An 18,007-nucleotide genomic window follows, 5' to 3' on the forward strand; every position below is an offset into this window, starting at 1 on the left:
ACATGATCCGGTTCACTGGCCATGAAAAGCTTACAAGAATGAAAGATTAAGCCGTAATCTTTATTAGGAAGCCCTGCATGAGTTATGGTAATTGATTTCCCTAGAGGGAGACTGAGATAACATTTTCTGAAAAAAATTTGAGTTCAATTCCGCACTTAAATGTGGTGGTCGGTGATAGCGCGGCGGATGTGAATAAATCAGAGGATTGTTTTGACTGTGATAAATCCCTGATGCGGAGGGACTTACACATGTAAACTTAACTTCCCTGACAAAAGACTTCTGATTTGACTGGAGTTGTAAAAGTTGTAACAGAAGTCAGCTACACTGAGGTAAATGATATTTTCAAGAACTGATTTACTTTCTCGCTTTCGTTTGACAGAAGATTTGAGGCTGACTGAAAGTAGTGTCCAAAGTTCAGACGGAATGAGACACGCGGATATTTAGTTCATGTGTGATCGAGAGAGTGGTGAAAATACGGCTGATTACGCTACAAATAACACTTACAGCAAACTTTTCCCACAAGCTAAGACCAGTTCATCCTCTAACTCAAAGAAGTGATTAACATGTTACTTTTCCCTGTAATGTCTTGACATTATCTAGCAAACAGGTAATAAGAACACTCCGACTTGACAGGCAGAAGTTGTTCTCTTGATCTAACACCAAATTCTTGTAACTAATTTAAAGGTAAACGTGTAGCAGCTAGAAGGGAGAATAAACAATCAGATCTTGGGAGTTTGAGGGTGAACTCGTTGGTTGTACTTCATTGAAGTTGATAGACAAGTGCTGTATTATTTTCTTGGGTAAAGAGTAGATTGTGACAGTTAAATAGTAAACTTTTGTCACAGCAATTGTCTTATCCAGGCTTGGATGGTTTTAATTTTGCAGATTGTTTTAGATTTTTCGTTATTGGTAGGTTGATTTCTCTTTTGCATTTGTTTTAATATTTTTATTTACATTGAAATTTTGATATCAAATACAAAAAAACAAAAACGGTCGTGTTCATAGGGACTTTTTTATCTTAGGTGAGGAAAACAAAGATACTAGATTAAACGGAAAGCAAGCTTGTTACTGCAAGCTTGCAACTGTTTGTTACATTTTCGAAGGCAAGGAAGAACTAAAGCCATATAGAATTCTTATCATTCATATGATCGCTCAGTGTTCATGCTCTCTACTGAATTCAAATTTTCTTTCAGTTGTCTGAAGGAGAGGAGACAAGATAAAACTCGCTGGAATTGCCGATGCGAGTTTTAACAGGAGCGTCTTCTGTGTGCACGGATCCTACAACGAAAATGTGGTTCAGGTTCATTCCCCTCCCTCTCTACCCTCCCGAAAAGAAGTATCAATCGTTGATTGTCGCTGAGAGTCAAGCTAGATCCTCTCGCTGATTTCATTTGCTTGTTACCATATTTCAGTCACTGGATTAACGCCTTCTAAGGTGAGACCAGTGATGTTTTTATTTTAGAGCAAATTACCCATCATCCACTCCTTTCGTTTCTCCTACCGATTAAAGAAGCTGGTATTTTTGTCTCCCATCATGCAAATCACACCTGCAAGAAAATGAAAAGTTCATGAACACAATGGGTCAATTTTCACGCACAGATAACTTACCATTTTTAAAACAGGAGCTTCAGTTATAACATGATCAGCAAATCCAATCTTCCAAAGGGACTGCGGAACGAGTCGAAGCCTGACGTTAGATGTAAAACAGATTCAAATGTCTCATTTTTTGAATGCGCAAATCCATCTTAAGTATAAAAGTGTTACGCGCCAAACCGAAATACAGTCACTTAGTTTTGCTGGTATCTTTTTATTCGATGATGCAAATCACACCCGCTAGAAAATGAAAAATTCATGAAGACAATGAGGCGCTTATCACGCATAGATAGCTTACCTTTTGAAGATAGAAACTTCGCTCAGTTGTATTGTGATCGATCTTGCGATGCAAATCCAACCATTCCAAAGCGAGAAACAGTGAAGCATCACTTTCCCTATGAGTTTTTTTTTTTATGTTGACCTGTTCAAATCGATCATTAGTTATAAAATTGTAACATACAAAACCGAAATACCATGCATATACTGAGTGGGAGGGTCAGACGGGAAAATATTGGCTCGAGATCATGACGCATGACGTATGGACCGAGCGTGGCGTCCGGCCCAACCGAACTCAATGAATAAGCATTTTATCATTTGCCATTGATAGTAGAAAACTAAGACTTACGACGAGATTAATACTATGCAAATACTGAGTGGGAGGGTCAGACGGGAAAATATTGGCTCGAGATCATGACGCATGACGTATGGACCGAGCGTGGCGTCCGGCCCAACCGAACTCAATGAATAAGCATTTTATCATTTGCCATTGATAGTAGAAAACTAAGACTTACGACGAGATTGATGGGTACACGAGCGCGAAAAAAGAATTTGCATTAAACCTTTTCTTCTATTTTTTCGATTAGCATAGGAAATGGGGGGGGGGGGGGGGGAGAGGGGTGAAGGGAATAACCTGAAACACAAGTGGCCTGGATTCCAAAACACTGTGACAGCGGAAGTTTCGGAAGGCTTCGAAAAGTCCTGACTGCAAATCATTATTTTCGGTTGTTTCATTTTGAAAGCATCAGCTATATAGTCAACATCTTGGCAAGTGCGATCGATAATCTTTTATAGTCATTTGGTTTTGGTCAGCAATAGTTATTAAGTAACTCTAGAGAGGTAAGACTTTCATGGCAAGGCCTAGTATCTCCTTTTTCGATCTTTGTGCTTACGCTTGTTATGTCTGCTGTGAAAGAATCGCAACCACACGAGTGAAATACATTTGTTCTACAGAGACTTTTTAAATCTTTGTGGCTTTATACCCCATAATTTATCGTCATTAGCTAAGATTATTGAGTATCGCTCACTTTGAGAGACTGATGATCAAAAAAGCTAAAATTAGACCTGTTTATGATGTGGACTGTCCCTCGCTGATATCATGGGAAATCCGTGCTGCTTTATTTATCCAGTGGCTATAATCCGCATCAGTTATAAACTTGACCTTATTTTATTAGGGTGCAACGAACGAATCAAAGATCTCGGTCGATGCGAATTGAATTTGCGTTCTCTTCTTGTACTCAAGCATTTCATAGCCGAGAAATCTTTAGATGTTAGCAGTTCTACGGTTCAGACTTTTCCAAAGGGCGTAATGTGTTTCTTTGTCTGTTAGAGCGCCTGAATCTCGCACAAGAAAATAAGTCGCTCTGTGGCACTGCACTGACGCTCACGAAGAGAGATGTTTTAATTCATTTTTTCTTTCAGAAACTGAAACTTATTGGATACTTGGGATACAACATCATTGATTTCCCGAGATTATGAACCACTTTGATGAAGGGTTAGCGCTCGAAAAGATCAGCTTTAAGATGGCCAATTTACATTATCAATTAAGTTGATCGGCAAAACCAAATAATTTGTAATGCCCCCCACCGATGCATGCAGGGCCACAGTTTTTATAGAAATTTACCCCTTTGACTAATATTATTTATAGTAATGGGCGCGACCCCCAACACCTGACCATTACTCAACTTATGAGCACCGTCATGCTTTTTCTTTTTTGTATCACGTGCTAAGATGAAAGAACGCATCACGAGCTAAGATGAAAGAACGAAAAAGCTAGATCAATAATCGCTTGGATAACAGTTCAATTTCAAGGCGTAACAGTGACACAGTCCGTTTTCAAACAATCTGGGGTCAAGGTTATTTTACAAGTTTCACTGAATGTGATCCGTTGATTTCTCCAGTTTTACCAATCCTAGTCCGTTTTCCATTAATTTCTCATTTTAAGTCGATATTGCGAATTGGAACTCTTTCAGCTCGGCACTGAAAAATAATCGACCCAGCCCTTTTTTTTTCCAAGTTCACAATAGTTTCCTGTTCATAGTGACTCATAGTGAATCCAGATTATCTGGACATTGTTTAACTTGTGTCACTAAAAATGTTTCCCAAATTAGGATCAAATAACAGGAAAGGATGGATATGGAAAACCTAGCGGTAGAAGCCATGATAACTTCCGTGAGCATAGCCATCCCTGTTGCCGTGTTCCTGCTAAACTCAGATCGTGTTCAGAAGGCCATTGAGATATTCAGCGAATGCTTGATTTTGTTAAATAACACCAACCAGAACAGCAAAGACCACTTTATTTCACTTTACAGCACCGTCTATAAACTTCTCTTTTGCGCTAATCTTCGTATCTCTGACTACATGAATGCAGAAAGATACGGCAGGAAACTACTTGTCCTATACAACGAGTCTGGTGCCTTAGTAGAAGAAGGAGATATTAGCATGGCTCTAGCAGTGATAGTTGAGAGTCAAAACAGGTTTACAGAAGCCAAACAACTTTACAAAAAAGCAGTAATTATAAAGAGACAAACTGGTGAAAAAATCGGAGAAGCAAACGCCTTGGAAAGATTGGGAATTATCTTCTATAAACTTGGCGAAAACGAAAGAGCGAAAAAGCATATTGAGATGGCCCTTGCGATAAGAACCAAAATTGGCGACAAAAAAGGAAAAGCATTCTGTTACGGTTACCTGGGAGCGATGCTTCAGTCACTCGGGGAATACAATAAGGCTATCGAGTATCTCGAAAAAGCGCTTGCCATCACAACAGAAATTGGAGACAGAAAAGGTGAGGCATCAAGTTACGGAAACCTAGGTACTGTGTTTCAGTCGCTCGGGAAATACGACAAGGCTAAAGAGTATAGCGAAAAAGTGCTTGCTATCACGACTGAAATTGGCGACAGAAGAGGAGAAGCATCAAGTTACGGAAACCTAGGTACTGTGTTTCAGTCGATAGGTAAATACGACAAGGCTATCGAGTATCGCGAAAAAGCGCTTGCCATCACTACTGAAATTGGCGACAGAAAAGGAGAGGCAGCCCACTACGGAAACCTAGGTACTGTGTTTCAGTCGCTCGGGAAATACGACAAGGCTAAAGAGTATACCGAAAAAGCGCTTGCCATCACGACTGAAATTGGCGACAGAAAAGGAGAGGCATCAAGTTACGGAAACCTAGGTACTGTTTTTCAGTCGATTGGGAAATACGACAAGGCTATCGAGTATCACGAAAAAGCGCTTGCCATCAGAACTGAAATTGGCGACAGAAAAGGTGAGGTATCAAGTTACGGAAACCTAGGTACTGTGTTTCAGTCGCTGGGGAAATACGACAAGGCTAAAGAGTATCTCGAAAAAGCACTTGCCATCACAAATGAAATTGGCGACAGAAAAGGTGAGGCATCAAGTTACGGAAACCTAGGTATTGTGTTCCAGTCGCTCGGGAAATACGACAAGGCTAAAGAGTATGTCGAAAAAGCGCTTGTCATCACAACTGAAATTGGCAACAGAAAAGATGAGGCATCAAGTTACGGAAACCTAGGTACTGTGTTTCAGTCGCTCGGGAAATACGACAAGGCGGAAGAGTATTACGAAAAAGCGCTTGCTATCACAACTGAAATTGGCGACAGAAAAGGAGAGGCAACCAATTACAGAAACCTAGGTACTGTGTTTCAGTTGCTTGGAAAATACGATAAGGCGGAAGAGTATTACGAAAAAGCGGTTCTTATCAGTACTGAAATTGGCGACAGAAAAGGACAGGCAGGCGACTACGGAAACCTAGGTACTGTGCTTCAGTCGCTCGGAAAATACGACAAGGCTAAAGAGCATCTCGAAAAAGCACTTGCCATCACAACTGAAATTGGCGACAGAGAAGGTGAGGCATCAAGTTACGGAAACCTAGGTACTGTGTTTCAGTCACTCGGGAAATACGACAAGGCTAAAGAATATAGCGAAAGAGCGCTTGCCATCAGAACTAAAATTGGCGAAAGAGAAGGTGAGGCATCAAGTTACGGAAACCTAGGTACTGTGTTTCAGTCGCTCGGGAAATACGACAAGGCTGAAGAGTATCACGAAAAAGCGCTCGTCATCCGAACTGAAATTGGCGACAGAAATGGAGAGGCATCAAGTTACGGAAACCTAGGTACTGTGTTTCAGTCGATTGGGAAATACGACAAGGCTATAATAATAATTTACATTTCTAGAGCGCTAAAATTATAAAATATTCTAAAGCGCTTTACAACATATTAACTACAAATATTAAAATGATAAACGACAAAATATCAAAACAAACTGTAAGCCAGCTTGAATAGATGTGTCTTAAGCTTTGACTTAAAAATCGTTACATTTGGACTGTTTCGAATTTCAAGCGGCAGTTCGTTCCACAGAAAAGGTCCAGAACGGGCAAAGGCACGATCACCAAAGGTCTTAAAGTTAGTTCTTGGGACCATAAGGAGACCCTGATCGCAGGAACGTAGCTGATGACCCTTGACACTGTGTGGCTGCAGATATTCTTTTATGTATAGTGGGCCTTGGTTATTTAAAGCTTTATAAATTAAAAGTAACAACTTAAAATGGACGCGATAAGCCACAGGAAGCCAGTGAAGATTATATAAGGCGGACGAGATGTGGTGAAACTTGGGAATCCTAAAAATTAGTCGAGCAGCGGCGTTGAGCACCTTCTGAAGACGCTCTGTCTGGTACTTGGGTACGCCAAATAAAAGGGAGTTGCAATAGTCTAAATGCGAAGTCACAAATGCGTGAACAAGAGTCTTCGTGGACTCAGGACTGAGGAATTTCCTAATTTGGCGAATTTTATACAATCCATGAAAAGCTTTGCTGCAGATCTTACCAATGTGAATGGACATGGACATATTGGAGTCAAACCAGGAACCCAGGTTTCGAACACAGTTGAGAGGCTGAATGGTAGAATTACCGACTGTGATGGAATCAATTGCGATTTTTGATAATTGATGGCGGGAACCAACAACTAAGAATTCGGTTTTAGAATCGTTAATTAACAGGCGGTTATAAATCAACCATGAGCGGACATCCGAAATGCAGGCTTCAAGAGCAGCTATGGCGTGGTCTTGCGAAGATATGTCATTGGGTCTAAACGACAGATAAAGTTGTGTATCATCGGCATATCCGTGAGCAGAGGGGAGATGGTTAGCGATCACGTGATATAGTCGAGATATGTATAATATGAATAAAATAGGACCCATACAGCTGCCTTGTGGGACACCGCAGTTCAAATGAAAATCATCTGATGTTCGATCGTTTATGAGAACACGTTGTTTTCGGCCAGACAGATAAGACGCAAACCATTTATGGGCAGAGGCAATGATTCCAAAATCGCTTTCAAGAACATTAAGGAGAATCTGATGATCGATTGTATCAAAAGCAGCGCTTAGATCCAGTAGCACAAGAAGCGTAATTTCCTGATGGTCCATTGACATAAGAATATCACTTTGAACCTTAAGCAGGGCAGTTTCGGTAGAGTGAAATCTTCGAAACCCTGATTGTAACTTCGGCAGAGGAGCATTGTATTCACAGTGCTTAAACAATTGAGAAAGAACCGCCTTTTCGACGATCTTGGAGATGAATGTTAGATTGCTTACCGGACGGAAGTTTTTATAAGTTAACTCTAGACCCGGTTTCTTTAATAGAGGTTTCACAATTGCAGTTTTCCAATCATCGGGAACATAGGCGTGGCGAATAGACAAATTTACCATGCGAGTAATGGAGGGCGCAAGGACGTCAAGACAAGACTTCACAAGCCATGTAGGGATTGGATCCAGGGAGCATGAGGCATTAGACGATGTACTGATTATATTGCAAACATCTTCCACTGATAACGGCGAAAAACTGTCAAGTTCTACAGCTGGAGCAGCAGTATCAGAATAAGGAGGATTTACTTCAATATCACTGATAGAATCTTTGATGAGTTCAATTCTTTTAACGCAGAATTCCCCAAATTTATTCGCAAGTAGAACTGGGTCATCATGAGGTGGTAGATCATTAACATTAGGACCCTTACAAAGGAATGAAACCAATTTGAACAACTTCCCGGAGTCACCAGCGCACTGACCAATTAAATCTGAGTAATAAGAAACTCGAGTAGACTTGAGAAGAGCAGAATATCTATTACAGATTTTACGATAAGCAAGCCAATCTGAAGAAAGACCACTTTTAAGAGCTTTCCGCTCAGCCTTGCGACGATTACGTTTAAACTGGAGAACATCAGCGTTAAACCAAGGGATCTTTGCACGAGTAACAAGAGTTTTTGTCTTTATGGGAGCATGTTTATCCAGGATTTCTGTTAAAGTCGAGGAGTACTGCTTGGATAAATCGCCAAGGTTGCTCCAGTGTGTGTCACTGCAAAGTACAGACGAGGTGATGTCCGATTTAAATGCATCAATGTCGATGTTCTTTAACCTGCGATATGACACAGACTTGGTAGAGATTGATGAACTTGGGAAGCGAATAAAACACTCAACAAAAAAATGATCCGAGATGGGTAAGGTAACGTTAATGGGACCCAAAATTAAGTCACTGGTGGATCGAGTGATGATAAGGTCCAAAATATGCCCAGAAATATGCGTGGACATCGTTACGTGTTGTGAGAGGCTGAAGGTTTCCAGCAACTCTTTAAATCTTATAGCACAATTGCTATGCACCAAATCCATGTGAAAGTTGAAATCCCCAGCGATAATAAGAGGTTCAGGACACATGACAATGTTTTCAAGATACGACGAAAACTCATCAAGAAATACCGACGCAGAAGAGTTGGGAGGGCGGTAAACAGCAACAATACGGATAGAGCGATTTGTTGTCTTCAAAATCCATTCGGAAAATTCAAAAGAATTATGTTCCTTCCCGTCCAGAAGTGTGGCATCAAAAGAGTCGCGGAATAAAATGCCTGTACCACTGCCAGATCGATTTGATTGCCGTGGAAAACTCTTGAATAAATAGCCATGACGAGAAAGATCAGCAATGCAGACAGAATCTAAATCGTTTAACCAAGTTTCAGTAAAAATACAGATACCGATGTCATTGCCAACAGCATGGTCAATGATTGTTTCCACTTTGTTCCTGATAGAGCGAGCATTACAGATTGCAAAGCGAAGATTATTTGAAGAAAGACTCGATGACAGCAATGGTCTCAGAGGCTTCAAAACGGACGGATTGACACCATTAGAGGTGACAAGTTGAATATTTAATGATCTACAATCCCGGCGTGAAGAAGAAATCGGAAGAATATTATGAACAGCATGTTTCCTAGCTTTATCAGCCTTTCCAGCGCGACATCCTCGGTACTTAAAAATACCAAGGGCTTGAAGTAGACATAATGAAGATTGATACAAATAGCTTGGACCAGAAGAGCGCAAGCGAAGAAGATCAGTTCTGGAGTAAAACTTTGTAGCAATTTGGGCTTGACTTGATGGCTTATCGGCAAGCGAAATAGCAGAAGGAGGCGGGTTAGCGCGACCAGTAGAATGATGAGTAAGTGGGCCAGGATTCCTTTCAACGTCCTGACAAATAGTAAGGTCAAGGGACGGCAATAAGAAGCAAACGTAACCGTGTTTGTGCCAGGAAAAAATTGGTCGTCGACGAAGCCCAAATGAACTTAGTCTTCGAAAGTGAAAGGAAGGTCGATCCAATCCAGCTGCTTGAAATGAAACAGGAGCTGTGTTCAAAGTGCGATCATCGTGTAACCCAACTGATAAAAAAAATGACTGAAATCCGAGTAGAATTAAAAATTTTCGCAGAACATCAAACGTGACAGCCATACTTCGGCGCGCATACCTATAGCATAGGCTATCGAGTATCACGAAAAAGCGCTTGCCATCAGAACTAAAATTGGCGACAGAGAAGGTGAGGCAGCAAGTTACGGAGAAGTAGGTATTTTGTCTCAGTTGCTTGGAAAATACGACAAGGCTAAAGAGCATCTCGAAAAAGGACTTGCCATCAAAACTGAAATTTGCGACAGAGAAGGTGAGGCAGCAAGTTACGGAAACCTAGGTACTCTGTTTCAGTCGCTCGGGCAATACGACAAGGCTAAAGAGTATTACGAAAAAGCGCTTGTCATCAGAACTGAAATTGGCGACAGGAAAGGAGAGGCTGCCGACTACGGAAACCTAGGTACTGTGTTTCATTCGCTCGGGAAATACGACATGGCTAAAGAGTATTACGAAAAAGCGCTTGTCATCAAAACGGAAATTGGCGACAAAAAAGGAGAGGCAGCAGCTTACGGAAACATAGGTACTGTGTTTCAGTCGCTCGGGCAATACGACAAGGCTAAAGAGTATATCGAGAAAGCGCTTGTTATCGGAACTGAAATTGGTGATAAGGAAGGGGAGGCAGCAGATCTTACAAACCTTGGAACAATGTATAGAATTCTCGGAGATTATGAAGGTTCGGAAGTATGCTTGGAGAAAGCATTATCCATATCCAGAAGTACCGGAGATAGAAGAAAAGAGTTCCATATTTTGAAAGATTACGCCGTTTTGTATTTATTTAAAAAAAAAAATCAAAGACTCCCTTTCATGTCTTCATCTATGTATTGAAAAGTATGAGGAGATGAGGTATTTCTTGGGCGGCACTGATGAGTTCAAAACATAATTTCTGGAAGACTCAGGAATTTTTCCCTACAAGCTGCTAAGTACTTTGCTTTGTGTCACCGGAAATGTTCGTGATGCTCTTTATGTTGAGGAGTTAAGTCGAGCGAGAGGCTTATCGAACTTGATTGCAGAGAAGTACTCGGTTGAAACGCACATCTCTGCTAATCCACAATCTTGGTTTGGCATTGAAAATATTTTGAGAGGGGAAAAGAACTGTACTTGTCTTTACATTTCTTATTTTCACAATGACGTGCATTTGTGGATCTTGAAAACAAGTGGAGCCATTCATTTTAAACGAAGATCACAAGAAGAGAATCTCGTTCAGGCTGGGTTGTCCAGAGACTTTCCCTTGAGTCAATTTTTGGCTGATAACTTCCGGAGTCTTGGTATTTTGCCTACTGAAGACTGTGAAGATCGGTCTTTAAATATGATTGAGTCGCAACCTCGTACCGCCGAGAAAAAAAGCTTAGCAAGGGTGCGACTGGTGGAGGAGGACGAGGAAGTTATTTCAAGTCTATCGTTGTGGTACAAAATCTTTATTGCCCCAGTTTATAATTTGCTTGAGGAGCTTGAAGTTATTATTGTTCCGCACAGTACTTTGTACAAAGTTCCCTTTGCCGCCCTGAGTGAAAAAGAGGGGGCCAAATACCTCTCGGAGACGCATAGGATCCGTGTCATTCCTTCTTTGACGACACTCAAGATCACTCAAGACAGTCCAGAGGACTATCACAGCAACACTGGTGCCTTGATAATAGGCAATCCCAAGGTTGATTGGCTGCCGCCATTGCCAGGTGCTAGAAAGGGAGCGGAGATGGTCGGAAGACTGGTGGGCGTTCCGCCCCTGGTAGAAGATCAAGCAACGAAGCAGGCAGTACTTGAAAGGATACGTTCAGTCAGCCTGATACATTTTGCTGCCCATGGCAACGCCGAAAGAGGAGAAATTGCTCTCGCTCCCATTCCTCCTTTCAACAGTCGAGATGTTATCCCACCAAAGGAGGCTTACATGTTAACGATGGCTGATGTCTCACGAGTGAAAGTCAGAGCTAAACTGGTGGTACTTAGCTGCTGTCACAGTGGAAGTGGAAAGATAAGAGCTGAGGGAGTTATTGGAGTTGCCCGTGCATTCTTAGGATCTGGTGCTCGCTCGGTGTTAGTTGCACTTTGGGCCATTCCAGACTCAGCAACAGAACAGCTGATGAGACAATTCTACGAACATCTCACTGAAGGAGAAAGTGCCAGTGAGTCTCTTCATCAGGCCATGAAGTGGATGAGAAATAACGGCTTTACCAAAGTGTCTGAGTGGGCTTCGTTTACGCTGATTGGAGATGATGTGAGGCTCGATTTTGACAAACAGAGGTAAGATTCACTCATAAAAGGTAATAGAAGGTGGCTATAGCTTACCAGTCGCTTATAATTAGAGCCAACCATCTGTGACCTTGAATATAAAGGCTAGTTTGATATTTACTTGGTTTTGGAGAGTAACAATTGACGCTCTCTGTTTGGAGTTAAATATAGATTCTTGAAAGTGCCTCATCATCAATCAGATATACATGTAAGCAGAAACCATTCGTTTTCCTATTGCGCCTGTTATGATTGTATTTTGTTTTACAATTTGTTCTTATTTTCATTCGTTGCAGGAAAAAAGACCTTGATTGTTAAATGACGACTGATGACTATAACGAAACAGAGCTAAGAGACTTGTGGATGGATGAATTAAATAGAATAAGTAGAGAACAGACTCTAGATATTTCCTCACCTTCTTGTTCAAGTGAAAGGAAATTTTTGATGTTTTATTACTGTGTATTCGGCATCTTGAAATATTTTTCCAGAGATAAATTAGCATATTTTGCGTTTTCTTTCCCAATGTTCCTCCGAAAAAAGTATTGCTTAGGCACTCGGGCAATGTTTTATTCTCCACAAAACTTACGATTTCAAATGATGTTCTGGTTCATTAGTCTCGTCTGTTAAATTTCTCAAAACGAAAACGAGGCCGTCTCCAGAAGTGTCACTGTGATTTATTTAGCAATTTTCAAGTGGTGAAAGAAAAATGTGTTTACAGCGCCATCAACGTGACAACTCAATTTAACAACTCAAATCTACCGGCATACCCGAGCAGCCTGGGAGTCACACAAAGCGTGAGAAAAAAAAAATTACATTGTACCATGTGCACGGAGCATTGTTGACATGATGCCCTTTTGTACAGTACAATCATTACAATTTTTAAATTGAAATGATGTAAAAGTGTTAAACGAGCGACCTAAGTCTGGAAAGATATTTTCCAAAGCCATTTCCTAGGATTGGTCAACAAAACCTTTTAAGTATGGTATTTTAGGACTGATTTGGATGTAGCATCTTTCTTTACAGAAACCCTATTTTGGTCACCTGCTTGAAATATCGAGAAAAGAGAATCCATGGACCTCAAAATAGGACCAGGAAAAATGTCTATTGTATGATTTTTATGAAGTGGAAAAAGTTATGGCGGCATTATTTTGACTCTTGTTCAATGAGTCACTTGTAGATTGCAATTAAGGAGATGATGTCTGTTCGCATGCTCATATTAACAATTACCTTTAATGTTTGCCTTTTTAATTTTTGCTGTTATGGCCATCAGCGCTTTCTTCTTGTTTCCACGTATTTTCTGATCATTCCGCGGAAAATACACACACTGCCCTTTTGTGGATTTAGCCAATGTAACTTTCTTAGAGGAAAGTAGTTAAGCAACTGTTTCTGTAACCACCCCAACGAGTAAAAATAAATGGTAGCTTGAGATACATCTTAAAATATCTCTTGAACGTTTGACTCCGGTAATCAGCTAGCAGAGTAAAGCAGTAGCGGCAAGGAAACGGGATAAGGGATACATCTGGCGGGACTCGGTACCCTAGATAAAGGGTCTACATGCTGTTCACTGACGCTTTCCGAGCTGAAACTAGAAGTGAAGGGCATGATCGCGATAAGTTTCCTCTCTATCTATGTTACTTGATACTCATTTTCCAACGCCAAATTTGTGATAAAAAAGCGAGGGTTTCTAGTATTCTGGGATCATTTCTTATTCCAGTATCAACCGTTTTCATATGAGAATGACCATACCCTACTATGCGAGCCAAGCAAATTTTCCATCGCGAAAATTATCTAAAGGATTATGATTTTATAAGGTTATGAAATCATGCTGAATAATCCAAACATGATAACTGAACTATAAGTATCGGTGCTTGATAGATCAAGTACCTCATTATTATGAACGTTAACAGCTGACTGACCAAGACTAATACCCGTGTAGAGGAGCAGAAAGTGTATCTTTCCGTACGGCCTTTAGAGTGGGAGGATCACAGGGCGGTCACAGCTCCCACTTTCCGTGCCACGTTCTCCGGCCTCCAGCGCTTTAGTGGCCTTTTACCTTCCCCCTCCCGCCCTTCATTGAACTACTCCCATCTTTGGGTTAATAAAAAAGATCGGAAACCTTGGTTTCACTTGCAAGGTGCGGCAAAACCCACCATTCTTGAACTTTTTCGGGCCTTGCAAATTTCTTGAAAGGGAGGGAGGGTTAGTAATTTTACTTAGACAAATATTATTGCAGGCTAGTTTACATTAACCTGGTTATTACAATTTGACCATTGCTTCTGACATCGATATATCACTATAGAGACCGTCTCAGTCTGCTGTGATATATAATAGCTATTGCATTTTTCTAAAATGTATTGACATTCATAGAAAAATCCAGAATTTACCGGCATCGTGCCATTTAGAAATAAAATTAAAGATCCAAACGTAACGTTTATAATTTGGTACTCCTGTCTAATTTGGCCTTGCTTCTATCAATTTAACTAATATTTCATATCGATCGTGTTTAATTTTCGCTTTGAGTCGGAAGTAGCTGTATTCGTGAGCTATAGAGAAGCTGGCTTCAACGAGGGATTCATATCATTATATGGGAATTACAGTTGAACCGTTTGCATTTTTGACCGTTCAGTCTAAATGCTGGAAAAGCATTATTGCACGTCATTGTTCAGCTGGTTATCACGTTTTTAAACTATTCGGATTTCTTCAAGAAGTTGAATTCTTCTATAAACCTCTGCAGTATGGTTTAAAGAAGACTCTAGCAGTATTATTCAGCTATGTGATTGGATGATTTTAACAAAAGACATTTGCAGAAACGAGCTCTTCTATGGACTGATTCTTCGTTGCAACACCGTAAAATACTGAGGCTGATCAACATAGCCTTGGGCGACATTTGACCTGACTCGCTTTGTTCTCTGGAGAAGTTTGACTGCTGACGATGTGTACAATGTTGCGTTGGCACGGTAAAATCGACGCGTTTTGACACTGCATTCGCTTGCTAATCGCGAAAGTGATCATAAAGCGGTGAAAACTACTGAGAAATAAACGAATGACAATTGAAAAATAAACATAAATGATAACTAAAAGGAAAACTTGAGACGAAAATTCACTAACATTCTATAACACTAACATGCCACACTATCATAACAGCCGCTTAAAAAAACAATTAATCAAACTACAAAAACGCGTGCGAGAAACCTTGTTTTTTTCTTCATTTGACTAAGTGTGGTACTTCGTAAGTGGACACGAGGTGTCCAAAAGAAAGAAGCAACAACAAAAGTTTGCCACATACTAGTATTTGACTAGACATTTCTCAATGATAATACTTTGCCTATAATAAACGCTTTCTATAAAGACACCAAAAATCTGGGCATTTGTCGATCTTAGCAAAATAAGTCGTCCAGTAGACAAGTTTAAACCGAACTGAGAGACAGAACCTAAAATCTTACAGAGTCCGGTTGAAATCTTGGTTTCTCTGCTATCCAGTGCGCGAGACTAACTTGTTAAGTCCCAAATTACCAGGACTGTCACGTAAGTCACGCTCGAACGTTTTATAAATTCAATGTTTCATCATAATTAAGGAATCTGTCAGAAGGATGAGAAGAGAACGATTTAACAGGATATTCGATACCCTTCCCGAGAGAAGTATCAATTATTGATTATTTTGATAATTATTAAAATATTAATAATATAATATTAAAACTATTAAAATAGGGGATAAGTTTCTGAAGAAATTGTGGTGCTGCGTCGGTGAGGGTAAAAAGAAAATTCGGTTTTATCAATTAAGTTGAAATTGTGAATTGGCCACCGTAAAGACTTGAAAAGCTCACGTTTCGAGCGTTAGCCCTTCGTCAGAGTAAATGGAGGAATTGTGGGTTGTGTGTGTGTTTATATGCAGAAAGTGGAGCTACGCTATTGGTGGGAACATTAAAACAGGGGTCAAGCTAGATCCTCTCTCTTTTTCATCTGCTTGTTACCATATTAAATACGAAAAACGTTTCCTATTGCTTTTATGGCCAATTCTCCCCAATAACACAACAAATTCCATGGAAAGAAAATGTTGTTTATTTGCTTCGTGATTGGTATCGAGTTTCTTAATACACGCTCTGACAACGCATAAACCAATCAAAATTTGCGTTATAAAAATCGAAGTTTAAGTTGAAATTTGTGGCAAGCGACAGCAATGTGTAAAAGTATTTAAAATATACGATTGCTAAAAGTAAGAACTCCAAGAGGAGTGGTTGATCACTTTTGAAAGTGACAAGGTGAATCGTTTATCGTGCCTTGTGAGGTTTCGCTGGTTAGTAAGGTAAGGTAAACTTTATTTGATAAGTAGGTTGAGATTGTTTGGCAGCCGAAGGGCTGATGTGGACCTACTATACACAATCAAAATTTGACAAACACAAAAGATATTAACAAAAGAATAAAAGCTATGCACAGGGAGAAAAATATATATACATGCAAAAAAACTGAGATTTACAAGGGCCTAATTGAAATAATATAACACAACAAAATAAAATGCTTAAAAGTATATAAAATCATCTTTTTTTGCGGTGATCAGCGTCGTTTCCTTGGTAAAAGAATACTCCGTAATGTCCCTGGTGTGTTTCTTTAATATCTGCTTATAGGAATTAAAATTTTCAGGCACTTTAACTAGTCTATTTAAAAAGTTCCAGATTACAGGGCTTCTGTACTGTAAAGTGTTTCTTCCAGTATCAGATTTAAACCTGATGATATTAAATTGATTAGGAAAGCGAGTTGACCTAGAAGTTGTCTTTTTAGAGAAAAGTTCTCGAACAGATTGACACGAAGTTTCAAAATACACTTTACTGCGAATCTACTGCGAGGATCGTGCATCATACGTAAAATACACTTTGTGCCTTAACGTGAGAACGGACTTTTTGTAAAAGTAAGAGAAGGGTAGCCAATTCGATTTACTGAGACAGATATCATCAGCCAGCGACGGTTGAAAGTTGTTTATAACGCGGAAAGCTCTTGCGTGGATAGAGTTCAGAGAATGCATTGCAGGGGGTGAGCAGTTTCCCCATACTGAAATACTACATGTTACGCTGGGAATAATAGATTTGAAATAAATTTCCTCAAGTGATTGTTTAGGAAGAATTTTCATTCTCTTTAGTGCTCCAACTTTTTGTGTGAAATGCTTCTTCACTGAATCAATGTGCACAGATTATGAAAGTCTATTGTCGATTTTAATTCCTAGGCAAGTGGCAGAGTCAACCAGTTTAATTAAGCCTGTCCCAAAGTAAAGGGGAGAAAGAGGACCAACAAAGGCAGATTTTATTAGAATCATTGCCTCAGTTTTGATTGGATGGATGGTTAGTCGATTTTTTTACACTCCACATGAGGACTTCCTTCATTGTTACATTTAGAGATGATATTACTTGGTCGACATTTTGGCCAATACAGTAGACTGTGGTGTCATCGGCATACATATAAAGATCCCCTGAATCAGTGTGGTCGGGGAGATCATTAACATATATAGTGTATGACCTAGGACCGAGAAGCGAGCCTTGAGGGACCCCACAGTGCCCAAGGTTAGTGGTAGACCTGTAGTTGTTTACCTCAGTAAATTTTCGTCTATTAGATAAATAGCTCATAAGCCATTCATGGATATTCCTGATATACCAATGGCATGTAACTTATATACTTAAATAATATGTCATGGGGAACAGTGTCAAAAGATGTTTGGAAGTCAATAAAGACCGCACCCACTGTCCAACCATTGTCAATTGCCATCTTCTTCTCAGTCATTGAAATGAGCATTCCTTCAGTTGAGAGTCCTTTCGTAAATCCCCATTGTTTACAGCTTTTTGTGCCACAGCTGTTCAGATGATTGTCAATTAGGTTGCAAATCTGACTTTCAAAGAGTTTGCTGGGAATACTAAGTAGTGAGATTGGTCTATAATTAGAAACATCTGCTTGACTTCCCTTTTTATGAATTGCATGAACTTTGGCTAACTTCCAGGGGTCAGGAAAACTGGACGAAGCCATACTGTAATAAAATACCATTGACAAGCCGTCTAAAGCAGATGATCCCACAACACCTAAACTACGAGACGAAATACAACCAGGTCCGGATGCTTTGTTAGGTTTAAGATTCTTAAGATCACTCTTGAGCTTATTGATGTTAACCTCCAAGTCCTGTATAGAAGGGGTGACTCTGTACACGA

General features: G+C 40.1%; 1 pseudogene; it reads left to right on the forward strand.

Annotated features, from left to right (window-relative positions):
- The first annotated feature begins 3,163 nt into the window (after positions 1–3,163).
- LOC148717872 (uncharacterized) lies at positions 3,164–12,144 on the forward strand (annotated as a pseudogene).
- The last annotated feature ends 5,863 nt before the right edge of the window (positions 12,145–18,007 follow it).

The sequence above is a fragment of the Stylophora pistillata genome, chromosome 13 (genome assembly GCF_964205215.1).
Source record: "Stylophora pistillata chromosome 13, jaStyPist1.2, whole genome shotgun sequence".
Classification (NCBI taxonomy): domain Eukaryota; kingdom Metazoa; phylum Cnidaria; class Anthozoa; order Scleractinia; family Pocilloporidae; genus Stylophora; species Stylophora pistillata.